The sequence below is a fragment of the Malaclemys terrapin genome, chromosome 1 (assembly GCF_027887155.1).
Source record: "Malaclemys terrapin pileata isolate rMalTer1 chromosome 1, rMalTer1.hap1, whole genome shotgun sequence".
NCBI classification, from domain to species: domain Eukaryota; kingdom Metazoa; phylum Chordata; order Testudines; family Emydidae; genus Malaclemys; species Malaclemys terrapin.
Genome location: NC_071505.1, coordinates 295,737,958 through 295,749,966, shown reverse-complemented (window position 1 = coordinate 295,749,966; position 12,009 = coordinate 295,737,958). Strand labels below are relative to the sequence as shown.

The window sequence follows — 12,009 nt, the reverse complement described above, 5'->3', positions numbered from 1 at the left end:
TATACCATATTAATCTCTATAGTATCTGAGCGCTCTCCGGTAGTGCATTAAGCAACATGACTATCATCTGTCGTGTATGTTCTCTCCAGGGGGAGAGGTGTGCGCAACAAATGTCTTGTTTTGGTACAGTGTTTCTGATTGTGGGGTTTTTTTTTTTTTTTAGTTTTCTGTGAGCCAGTGGGGCTCACACTGCTCTTGTAAGTATGGGACTGCTGCAGAAATGAAGAAGAACCCAACTGGTGGAGCGAGCTCTGGATTCATACCAGGAATTGGAACTCTTTAGAAAGTTTAACGTTGCCTTTCTTCTCCTCTGCAGTTATATTTAATGCAAACTGAATAGAACAGGAAAGAATGCAGTCCATGCTGGGAAACACTAGAGGGAGCTGAGGAGAGGGAGAAGGAATAACATGATCATGATGATCTGTTTACATTTTTTGAAATAGTTTATATGAAGAAACTATTTCAATCCTGCTCTCGGCTTTAGCCAGAATACAATAGCAGCAACTCAGCTACAGCAATCACAGAGGCAACATCACTGACTTGAGCACTGGGAGCCAGTAAAGATGGATACCAGTTTTCTGTTCTTCAGAGAGATGGGAAGCTCTGCTCCTTCCTCTTTTTTCCTTCTAGTTAGGTGCAGGCGAGGATGGAGCCTCTCTCTACAAAAACAACGAGGAGACTAACTGATACAGCTGATATAGACTAACACGGCTACCGCTCTGAAATCTCTCTCTACGGAAACCCACAGTGCCTAGTCTAGGGTGACCAGACGTCCCGATTTTATCGGGACTGTCCCGATATTTCCTTGTTTGTCCCACGTCCTGACCGATGTGCGGTCGGGACACTGGACAAACAAGGAAATGCTCTGGAGCCCGGAAGTGCTCGTGCCCCCCCCTCCCGCCCCAACTCCGCCCTCTCCTCCCCCCATTGGCTCCCTCCCTGAATCCCCGCCTCGTCCCCAGGCTCACCATTCCTCCTCCCTCCACAAGCGCTGGAAGGAGGCCCGAGAGATGCAGGGGGAGCACGGGGCTGGGGTGAGTAAGAGTCCGGCCTGGCCCTGAGCAGGCAGGACTCAGTTGGGCGGTAGGGAGAGTAGGGGGGGCGGCCGCGGGGCCAGGCGGCAGCTGTTCTGCCCCTCCTCCCCCCGGGCAGCGGGACTCGGGAGCAGCTGCTGCTGCAGCTCCCACCGCCGCGGGAGGAGGAAGCGGCCGATGGCCAAGCTCAGCGGCTGTGGCTCTTGCGCCCGGGCCCGAACCCCCTGAGCCTGTTTCCCTGCGGGACTCGAGCGGGACGGGGGGGGCTGGGGCCTGTTGCCCCACTCTGGGGCCGCAGCGGGATAGCACCAACTGGCCAGCAGCCCAGACGCGACTGGCCAGGGGCTGGGCGCAGCTTGCGCGCTGCTGGGTCCCCATAGCTCAGGGGGTTTGGGCCCCCGAGCAGTGGCTGCTCCCGAGTCCCGCTGCCCGGGGGGGAAGAATAGCCACCGCCTGGCCCCGCAGGCAGTCCCCCTACTCTCCCTACCGCCTGAGTCCTGCCTGCTCGGGGCCAGGCCGGACTCTCACTCACCCTGTCCCCGCGCTTCCCCTGCGTCTCCCGGGCCTCCTTCCAGCACTTGTGGAGGAAGGGTGGTTTTTTTGTTTGTTTTTTGTTTGTTTGTTTTGGCCCAGACCCCCCCCCCCACCCATCCCGATATTTGACTTGGGTGATCTGGTCACCCTAGCCTAGTCTGAGAGGCAGGGTCAATTGACTTGGGCTTGCAAGGCTTGGGCTGCCGGGCTAAAAATAGTAGTGTTGATGTTCCCTCTCAGGCTGGAGCCTGGGATCTGAGACCCCCAGATTTCAGAACCCGGGCTGCAGCCCAAGTGTGAATGTCTACACTGATATTTTTAGCCCCGCAGCATGAGGCTAAGGCAGTTGACCTGGGCTCTGAATCTTGGTGCGGTGGGTGGTTGTTTGCTGCGTAGATTTATCCGTAGGGTCCATCTTCACCTTGTTGTTCTGTACCTTGGTGAGCAGCAGACCACTAGTTTGGCTTTCACTCTAGGTTATGTTTTCACAGGTGTCATAACTATAAAGGGAAGGGTAACAGCCCTCCTGTGTACAGTACTATAAAATCCCTCCTGGCCAGAGACTCCAAAATCCTTTTACCTGTAAAGGGTTAAGAAGCTCAGGTAACCTGGCTGACACCTGACCCAAAGGACCAATAAGGGGACAAGATACTTTCAAATCTTGGTGGGGGGAAGGCTTTTGTTTGTGCTCTTTGTTTTGGGGGTTGTTCGCTCTTGGGACTGAGAGGGACCAGACATCAATCCAGGCTCTCCAAATCTTTCTGAACAAGTCTCTCATATTTCAAACTTGTAAGTAAACAGCCAGGCAAGGCGTGTTAGTTTTTATCTTTGTTTTCTCAACTTGTAAATGTACCTTTTTGCTAGAGTGTTTATCTCTGTTTGCTGTAACTTTGAACCTAAGGCTAGAGGGGATTCCTCTGGACTCTTTAAGTTTGATTACCCTGTAAAGTTAGTTTTCATCCTGATTTTACAGAGATGATTTTTACCTTTTTCTTTAATTAAAAGCCTTCTTTTTAAGAACCTGATTGATTTTTCCTTGTTTTTAGATCAAAGGGGGTTGGATCTTGATCCACCAAGAGTTGGTGGGAGAAAGGAGGGGGATGGTTAACTTTTTCCTTGTTTTAAGATCCAAGGGGTTTGGATCTGTATTCACCAGGGAATTGGTGAAGAGTCTCTCAAGGCTACCCAGGAAAGGGAATTAGCACTTTGGGAGTGGTGGCAGCGGACCAGATCTAAGCTGGTAGTTAAGCTTAGAAGTTTTCATGCAGGCCCCCACATTTGTACCCTAAAGTTCAGAGTGGGGAAGCAGCCTTGACAACAGGATTTGTGTGTGTACACAATTTACATAATGTACATATCCACACTCCCCCTTGGGGGGTTATATATAAAAATTATAGGGTCAGAAAGAATGTGATGAGGGGGTAGAAAGGTTTTATTGACATGAATTTGGGATGGCCATATTGAGTGGTGGGTTGTTGGTTTGGTTTTAGGCCATCCCTAATAATGCTGATAAAAACCTTATATCTAGACTTGGAAGGACTAGTTTTTTATCGGTAAATGGTGGTAAACATCAGTTTCACCGTAGACACACAAATGGATGAAAAAAATATTTCTATAAATGATTATCAAAATGTACAGATAGACAAAGTAAGAAATACTGTTTGAGAACTTAATTTAGTTTAAGGATATTTACTTTGTATATTTTGACAGGTGGTATTGACAGTTGTGTTTTAATGGTTATAAAGCTTTAACTCTTTGAATTTCAACATCTACTGTCATTATATAATTGACTGCGGCCATAATTTCGCACATTGTGAATCTAAATCAATAAAAATTCTTAATAAGCATTGATATTATCCATCAAAATAATAAAAACAAAAATCAGATTCTGCCAAGCCTACTTATACCACATCATGCTGTGTTCGGTTTACCCCACACATTTTAACAAAGAAATAATTTTAGTAATAGTTTCTAGAAATATTTTATTGGAACTACTTTGCATGTGGATGATTAGATGTTGAACATGAATGTAATTTAGTTTTATAAATTTATTTCCTGACTCCACAATTTATCACTACCACATATGGTTCAAAGCTTTTTAGATTTCCTTTTATCATTGTAGAAAATAAAAGGCAAATGTGGTAATGTGTGTTTTATTTCTTTGCTCTAATAGATGGAGGGATTTTTAAGTTAAGAAAATAAGGTAATTTCTTTCAAAAAAAGAACTTTACCCATACCTTCAGCCTGAGATCTGCATTCATAAAGAAGGAAAAAATGTAATGGGACTCAAATAGATAGAAGTCAGAGTTCGTTAGCATGTGCAAACAAGTTGTTCAGTATATTTTGACAAGACTTTAAAAATTGTTGGCTATTCATTATTAACTAATTTAGGAGTTGAGATGAGCACAAATTATATACTGAAACAAAACTAAATTATCGAAGGAAGCCCTTGTCAAAGGAAATAGTTAACTACTTAGCAGCCAGAGGTTCAGGTAAATAGCAGCTGGATAAATATGCCATGTTGGGGTACATTGAATCAGGGCCTTAGCTGTTATCTGAAGATCAATTACTGTAAAGGCCTCAACTCTCTACACAAGCTATTCCAGACAAAATTCCACATTAGAAAGGTGGTACATAGATTAAAAAAAAAAATCTGCAATATTTCTCTTCACTGAGTGTACTAATCAGGGGTGAGGATTGAGCAACTTCATGCAGCCCCTCAGAATAAAGTCTCATTTTTGCATGATGTACATGCAGAAATTCCTGTTAAAGGGAATTTCTATAGGCAGAAGACTTGCAGTAGGGTGCCCGACTTGACTGCACACACAATCACAGCCTGTAGTGCCTATAATTAACAGTCCCCAAAACAAATCTAAATTCTGAATGAAAATAACCAGGCCATATAATTCAACAGAGCTCAATATATCACTAACTCCCTAAATATACCTTTTTAACTATAAGGGTATGTCTACACTACGAAATTAGGTCGACTTTATAGAAGTCGATCTTTAGAAAGTGATTTTATACAGTTGATTGTGTATGTCCCCACTAAGTGCATTAAGTTGGAGGAGTGTGCTCCAGCAGCTCCGCTGCTCCGGGATCCGTTCCAAAGCCCTGCTCAATACCGTGGCTAGCATCGACTCACGGAGCGATGCTAGCCACGGCATTGAGCAGGGCTTTGGAACGGTGCACTGTGGGTAGCTATCCCACAGTCTCCGCTGCCCATTCGAATTCTGTGTTAAGCTCTCAATACCTGATGGGGCAAAAACATTGTCGTGGGTAGTTTTGGGTATGTCATCAGTCTCCCCTCCCTCCTGCCCTCCCTCCGTGAAAACAACGGCAGACAATCGTTTCGCGTCTTTTTTTCCTGGGTTACCCATGCAGACGCCATAGCATGGCAAGCATGGAGCCTGCTCAGCTCAGTGCTGCTGTTGTGAGCATTGTAAACACTGGCTAAGAGATGACAGCATGAGGACGATTGTGAGGAGGACATGGACACAGACATTTGTGAAAGCACGGGATGTGGCAATTTGGGATATCATGGCGGCAGGGGGGCAGGTTGATACAGTGGAACGCCGATTCTGGGCCTGGCAAACAAGCACAGACTGGTGGGACTGCATAGTGTTGCAGGTATGGGATGATTCCCAGAGGCTGCGAAACTTTCGCATGCCTAAGGCCGCTTTCCTGGAACTTTGTGAGTTGCTTTCCCCCCGCCCTGAAGGGCAGGAATATCAAGATGAGAACTGCCCTGACAGTTGAGAAGCGAGTGGCGATAGCCCTGTGGAAGCTTGCAACGCCTGACTTCTACTGGTCAGTCGGGAATCAATTTGGAGTGGGCAAATCTACAGTGGGGGATGCTGTGATCCAAGTAGCCAATGCAATCGCTGACCTTCTGCTAACAAGGGTAGCGACTCTGGGAAATGTGCAGGTCCTAGTGGATGGCTTTGCTGCAATGGGGTTCCCTAACTGTGGTGGGGCGATAGACGGAACGCATATCCTTATTTTGGCACCGGACCACCTTGCCAATCAGTACGTAAACCGCAAGGGGTACTTCTGAATGGTGCTGCAAGCACTGGTGGATCACAATGAACGTTTTAGCGATATCAGCGTGCATGACGCTCGCATCTTTAGGAACTCTGGGCTGTTCAAGCAGCTGCAAGAAGGGACTTACTTCCCAGACCAGAAAATTACTGTTGGGGATGTTGAAATGCCAATAGTTATCCTGGGGGACCCAGCCTAACCCTTGCTCCCATGCTCATGAAGCTGTACAAAGGCAGCCTGGACGGTAGTAAGGAGCAGTTCAACTGTAGGCTGAGCAAGTGCAGAATGTTCCTTTGGATGTTTAAAAGCTCGCTGGCGCTGTTTGCTGACTAGGTTAGACCTTAGCTCAACCAATATTCCCATCGTTATTGCTGCTTGCTCTGTGCTCCATAATATCTGAGAGAGTAAGGGGGAGACATTTATGGCGGGGTGGGAGGTTGAGGCAAATCGCCTGGCGGCCGATTTTGAGCAGCCAGACACCGGGGCGATTAGAAGAGCACAGCTAGGCATGCTGCACATCAGAGAGGCTTTGAAAACCAGTTTCATGACTGGCCAGGCTACGGTGTGACAGTTGTGTGTGTTTCTCCTTGATGCAAACCCACCCCCTTTGTTGATTTTAATTCCCTGTAAGCCAATCCACCTCCCGCCTTTGATCACAGCTGGCAAAGGAAATAGTCACTATTGTTTTGAAACCATGCATTCTTTATTTATTAAAGTGAGATAACTGACAAGATAGCCCAGGTGGAGTGGGGGGAGGAGGGAAGGACAAGACCACATTGCTTATTGTAGCCACACTACAAATTAAAACTGTTTGACAGCCTTCTGTTGCTTGGGCCATCCTCTGGAGTGGAGTGGCTGGGAGCCTGGAGCCTTTCCCCCCACCCCCAGTGTTCTTGGGCGTCTGGGTGGGGAGGAGGGCAGGCGGTTATACAGTGGATGCAGTGGCGGTCTGTGCTCTTGTTGCCTTTCCTGCGGCTTCACCAAACGCTTGATCATGTCCGTTTGCTCCCCCATTAGCCTCAGCATCGTCTCCTGTGTCTTCTGATTGTGCTCACTTAATGCTTTCCTGGCCTCTGTCACTGAATGTCTCCATGCATTCAGCTGTGCCCTATCAGTGTGGGAGGACTGCATGAGCTCGGAAAACATGTCATCGCAAGTGTGGTTTTTTTTCCCGCCTTCTAATCTGTAATAACCTCAGGGATGGAGATGATAGGGGGAGCATAGAAACATTTGCACCTGCAGGGGGATAAAAAGGAAGAGTAAAATTTAAGATGATACATTTCTGAGAACAAAAGGGAGGCTCTTTCACAGTGAATCAAGCAATTCACAGCAGACAGCACATGTGCTTTAGGTACAAGGTCACATTTTGCCTTTTATATTGAGCGCTTGCTGTTATGGTGACACATCACACACGGCTGGGCAATGGAATTTGGTTTCCAGGCAGCCATGGTAAGCCAAAGGGTACGCGGGGTTGGCTTCTTCCACCTTTATAACATGTGGGAATGGTTTCAAACTGCAGCACCCTCCTTTCCCATAGCAAACAATGCTGGTTGGGTTTGCCATTTAAAAGGAGGGGCTGCGGTTTTGGGGTGGATGTGCAGCACACCCCTACCTCCACCCCACCGCTTAGCTATTCTCTGGGATGATCCTTCACCCCTCCCCCCACTGCATGGCTATTCTCAGGATGATCCCTTTTAGCCAAGCACAAACAGCCCAGCATGAACGGGGTCCTTTTACTGTTCCTTTACAAAAATTCCTCTATTTCAACCAGGTGACTATGAATGATATCACTCTCCTGAGGCTAACACAGAAAGATAAAGACCGAATGTTGCTTGAATGTGACAAAACCCAGGACCATTTGCTGCCATGCTTTGTGCTGTAGTGATTCTAGACTACTTGCTACTGGCTTGGCATGGTAAAGTGTCCTACTGTGAAGGACGAAATAAGGCTGCCCTCCCCAGAAACCTTCTGCAAAGACTTTCAGAGTACCTCCAGGAGAGCTTCATGGAGAAATCCCTGGAGGATTCCCGCTCCATCCCCAGACATGTTAACAGACTTTTCCAGTAGCTGTACTGGCCGCGAATGCGTCCCAATTCTTCAGGGCAAATCAAACATTAAACACAATTGCTTTTAAACCCTGTAGTGTAGTTACAAATGTGCACTCACCAGAGGTACCTTCTCCGGCTTCAGGGTCTGGGATCCTGCCTTGGGAGGGTATTGACTCCAGGGTGATGAAAAGGTCCTGGCTGCCAGGGAGAACAGATTCTCCACTTGCCTGCTGTGCATTTTCCTCCTCCTCATCATCATCCACAAAATCCTCCTCCCTGTTGCGTGAGACTCCCCCCTTGCAGGTGTCCAAGGACAGTGGTGGGTAGTGGTAGGGTCCCCCCCTAGAATGCCATGCAGCTGATCATAGAAGCGGCTTGTATGGGGCTCTGACCTGGAGCGACCGTTTGCCTCCTTTGTCTTTTGGTAGGCTTGACTGAGCTCCTTAACTTTCATGCGGCACTGCTGTGTGTCCCTGTTGTAGCCTCTCTCCACCATGCCCTGTGCGATTTTGGCATATATAGCATTTCTTCTTTTTGATCGGAGTTCTACCTGCACAGATTCTTCTCCCCATACAGCAATCGGATCCAGTGTCTCCCGTTCGGTCCATGCTAGAGTTTGTTTGTGATTCTGGGACTGCATGGTCACCTGTGATGCTGCACTCGCCACGCTGACCAAACAGGAAATGAAATTCAAAATTTCCCAGGGCATTTCCTGTGTACCTGGCTAGTGCATCGGAGTTGAAAGTGCTGTCCAGAGCAGTCACATTGGAGCACTCTGGGATAGCTGCCGGGGGCCAATTCTGTCTAATTGCATCTGCACTACCCCAAATTCGACCCAGCAAGGTCAATTTTAGCGCTACTCCCTTGGCCGGGGAGGAATACAGCAGTCAATTTTAAGAGCCCTTTAGGTCGACGGAACGGTGTTGGTTGTGTAGACTCATTGCTTATAAAATCGACCTAACACAGCTAAATTTGACTTCACCTCATAGTGTAGACCAGGGCTAAGGGTAGTTAAGGTCTGGAATAGGCTTTCAGTGGAGGTTGTGGAGTCCTATCATAGGAGATTTTTAAGAACAGGTTGGACGAATCCCTGTCAGAAGTGGTCTAGGCTTACTTGGTCCTGTTTCAGCTCAGGGGACTGGACTAGATGATTCTATGATAATCTTATGTTTATATAGCATTTCTTATTCGGTATATACCACAAATGCTTCTACAAATGTAATGATATACAAACCATCCAATGGGCTTACTTAACCCTACCACTGAAATGTGGCTTTTTCTCTGTGGTGAAACTCAGCAAACATTCTGTAGCGCACACCACCATTGTATTTCAGTTTAGGACCGGAATGAAGGAGCACCTTTTTCCATCTGAAACATCAATGGAAGTGATGTGGGGAGGACGTAATTATGCTAGATGCCGTTTGACTGGGAAATAACAATTAATGCCTCTACCCTTACAAAAAGTGCAATTGCATCTTTTACTACATGTTGTTAGATTTGTTTAGGTCTTATTCAAAAGATGGAACCTCCAGTAGCAAAGCGCACCATAATGTCCTGGGGGACTTTGTCAGAACTGACTCGGAGCTAAGAGTGCCATCTTCTGAATCACCAGTGCCTCTTCCTGAAGTTCCTTTTTGGGCGTGGGTGAACCAGTACGAAGACATTTCACTTCAGAAGCTGGCTTTAACCATGGTTTCAGCACCATCTCAACATATGGTTCTAAAACCTTGGGGCCTAGGTGCCTCAGTGATGCTTTATTATTTTAAGCATAAATGTGTGTGCTGCTTTACAAGCAAGTAAAAGAAGATCTTTCTTAGGACAAAGTAGTCCTCCCTGTGTGGATGCATAAGGATGGGAGATGGTGCCAGGAGCAGGGTCATATATATTTTAGTCCTTGTTCTCCTTTGAGTACAAAGACTAAAGATTGTTGATTCTAGGTTCTTCCAAATTGCGTCTCTCTCCCAACCCTGTCTCTGCCCTGGCCAGCTGAGCTTGGTGACTGCAAACGGAAGCTGCACTCTTTAAAAGGGTGGTGTTGCACATGCGTTCCTCAGATTTCTAGGCTCAGTGCCTCCCAGAGTTCCCAGTGGGGTAGTACACCTCTGCACTGCCTCCACTATAAGGCTGTGGTTAATTACCACGACTGAGTCCTAAATTGAGACATGACAGGACAGGGGAAGGTAGCACTAACATGTGGTGGACACAGAGAGCGGTTTCTAAAATAAATCTGCTATGTGCACACAAACTTTTTAAATAATGTGAGATGACAAAATGCTGAGATACAGAATTCAGCCCCAAGCTACACCCTGAACTGTTGTTTTCAGCACATGTATATATCATCGCTCATCATAATGCTAAAACAGAGCAGAAATAAGATGAGGAAGGAATTTAAAACACAGCATTGGTAGCAGTCGTTAGTAAAACAGTTTTCTTTGCATGGTCTTTAATGTACATTAGACATTAGCTGAAGGGAAAAAGCATATGTAATTCCCTCTGGACATATGTGAAACAGCCTGAAGAATCACTAGTGTTAGAGAAAAATGAAGCTTTAAAATAACACACAGAAGCGTGTACACACACATTCTCTTTCCATTTCCCCCACCTATCCAAGAAGAGCCTTTAAGTTAATTGCAGTTTGCTATATTTTCCCATGATTGTTAATAGTTGGTAGTATATGTTGTTTCAGTAGATTTTTATTATGTGAATTTCTCCTTCCTGTCTTATACTGACATTGTCATAAAATTAAAATACACTCGGATTGAGAAACACTTTTATGTCTATTGGATTTTAATTTGCTCAGAATAAACTCTGAGTTTTGCACTGAAATATTGAGTAAAGAAAAAATATATTTTTTTTTCAAGCAGGAACCAGCAGCCTATGGGTAGATCCCCTATGCCCAAAGAGCTCTTGTGGTAGCATGTTGACTTTACTGTTTTGTAACCATAAACCATTAACTGTTAGAAGCCCTTATTTACATTCTAAACAGAAGGGTAAGATGAATAACGTAATTGTAGCAACCTCTACCACACTGTGGGTGTGAAAGAGGCATCTGTGGTGGGCTTTTGTACTAAAAGACTGATAAGGGAAAACTTATGTGAGTGATGTAGGTTTGTTGCATTTGTGACTTTAACCCTAGAAAATTCTGTTGGCAGAGACAATACTTTGTCTTTCGCTTTACACACATTCCTCTGACGTGGAGCTCAGTTTACAGAGGGAGGGTGTGTGTGGCGTATGTGAGAGAGAAAGCTGGGAAGGGAGGGAAGACATACATACACAGAGCTAGTCTGACCAGAAACAGAACTGCCCCTGGCAGTTTAGAGAGACAAATGAGGTTTGGAATCTGAATCCAGGAAAAGGAGAGTGGAAATTTACAGCTGCTCTAAGTGAGTGTGCGTGTTTTAGCGATCATTTCTGTTAACATTTTTTCCAAAAGGTAACAGTTACTCTGTCTTCAGCAAGCAAGTTGAGACTGAATTCTGGAATTTGTTTTCTCTGCCACGTGTCAATAATAAGGAAGAACTTATATTAAATGGAAGATAAGTAAAGGGTCCTCCAACTGGCCTGCTGATTTGGGTCTGGCAGAGAGCTGTCTTCAGCACCTCATCATGTATCTGCTTTTTGTTGTTTAGACAAGCCTGGACATTTCTGTACACAGTGAGTATCAGCTAAGATTACCTAGTCTGAATTAAATAAAATTAGGTAATGAATTAAAACTTCCTTTTTTGGTTTATCAATAGCTTTTTGGTAATGAAATTCTCACTTACTTCTTGTTACCTTTTTGTAGCATTGTAAACTAGTATGGTGTTTGTGTGTTGTATGTTAAAAGCAGTCCTAAACAGTACTACTTCTATTACATAAGGCATTGGCTCTGCTAACAAGTATTCTGTATCCATGGCATATCTTTGGAAATGGGTTTTATTTACAGCAGGGATTCCAAAAATAAAATAGCTGCAATATATCACTTCTCTTGCTTCTCTCTAGTGAGGTGCTTGCAGATGCAGCTTTGCTCTTGAGATACAGAGAAATGAGAGCATAGTCACTTGCGTTTAGAAATTCAGAAACTGTTAAGTATATAAAATTCGAGTATATATTCAAATTGTCACGTGTAACTGCATACATCATTATAAATAAAGAGATGGAGGGTGATCTAATAGGTCTCTTCCATCTCTAGCTTCTAGGTTTCTCTGAAGTAATGAGCCAGTCTGAAAGTCCTTTTTCAGGCAAAATGTTCATTTAAGTCTCTGGGGAGTTTTGCCTGAGTAAGGACTTTAGAACTTGGCCCATTTTTAGTGGTGGTAAACCCACTGCAGTGCCAAATTATTTAATGCATCATGGTGTCACAGAAAGTGATA

General features: G+C 45.3%; 1 protein-coding gene across 5 annotated transcripts in view; it reads left to right on the top strand.

Moving 5' to 3' along the window:
- Window positions 1-12,009, top strand: part of CAB39L (calcium binding protein 39 like) — a 101,503-nt gene that overhangs the window by 24,469 nt on the left and 65,025 nt on the right. Inside the window, exons 1-2 of one of the 5 annotated variants that reach the window (XM_054014964.1) lie at window positions 1,969-2,357; window positions 11,091-11,311. The exons of 1 other annotated variant lie outside the window; for it this stretch is intronic. The gene's annotated coding sequence lies outside the window, so the exon portion shown is untranslated. Of the gene's footprint in view, window positions 1-1,968; window positions 2,358-10,906; window positions 11,312-12,009 lie in introns of those variants that run through there. 3 more of the 5 variants (XM_054014955.1, XM_054014970.1, XM_054014946.1) reach the window with 3 other exon arrangements.